Source organism: Penaeus monodon, chromosome 22 (assembly GCF_015228065.2).
Source record: "Penaeus monodon isolate SGIC_2016 chromosome 22, NSTDA_Pmon_1, whole genome shotgun sequence".
Lineage (NCBI taxonomy): Eukaryota > Metazoa > Arthropoda > Malacostraca > Decapoda > Penaeidae > Penaeus > Penaeus monodon.
The window spans coordinates 12,443,387-12,444,375 of NC_051407.1; positions in this window are offsets into that span (position 1 = coordinate 12,443,387).

Below are 989 nucleotides of genomic sequence, written 5' to 3' on the forward strand. Positions count from 1 at the left end.
AAGGATTGTCTAATCACAGAGGCACAAAAATAGTTTGGGGATCACAGTAAGAACCTGTTACTATTTCTCTGTTATACAGCTGATGAATAACACGTCGTGCAAGTTAATGAACACAAACCAGTTACTACACACTTTTAATACTGTGCAAGTTACATTGGTTGTACTTCGTAATTATCAAGGCTAAGAAATAATGCTGAGAAAAAAAATATAGAAAGCAACAAGATATATGGTATCGATTAAAACTTGAGAAAAAAAACAATGAATTAAACATGGAATGGTTTATTTAATATTTACATAATATCTGTCGTTTAAAGGTTGTATAAAGTCACTCTTCCCTCTCTGCTTCGTATATTAATCTTCTCCGCGCAAAGGGAGCCTCTGACCGACGCCCACCGAACCTTCTCGTCTTCCGCAATGCCCTTCTGCGGCAGGCAACCGACTCCACCACAGGCTTCTCCAACAGGATCCCAGGATGTGGTGTGCACATAGAAACATCGTGAGAGACTTTAGATTCAATTGGCGTTTGTGGAGCAGGAAGGTCCCTTGAATCCTGAGAAATGGGCGTGATATCCATATCAAAAGAAAAGCGAAGGAGGGAAGTTACAGCATTCCGATCTAAAGTAATGTGATGAAATGTGTGATTTGACTTTTAACCTGACTCTTGCCCCGCGTATCCCCGAGTCAGATGAGGTTAAGCGATGACGGAGTTGTTTACAAATTATGTGAATTTATTACACTACTGCCGTTTAACCCAATTCCTTTACCCATTCCTTCTAAGGTCGGACCATCAGAAGAAAGGTCATCAGAGGTCGTTTACAATAAGAACACTGTTCTTTACTTTTTGTTTCCGTCTTAGATTAAATTATGATTATTTATAGCAAAGTTAGATTAATGACTGCATTTGAAAGATGAATGGATATCGTCATTCTGCGTGTTATGTGAATTCATTTCAATTTTCCTGAAAAGAACCAGATAATATTTTTGTATGC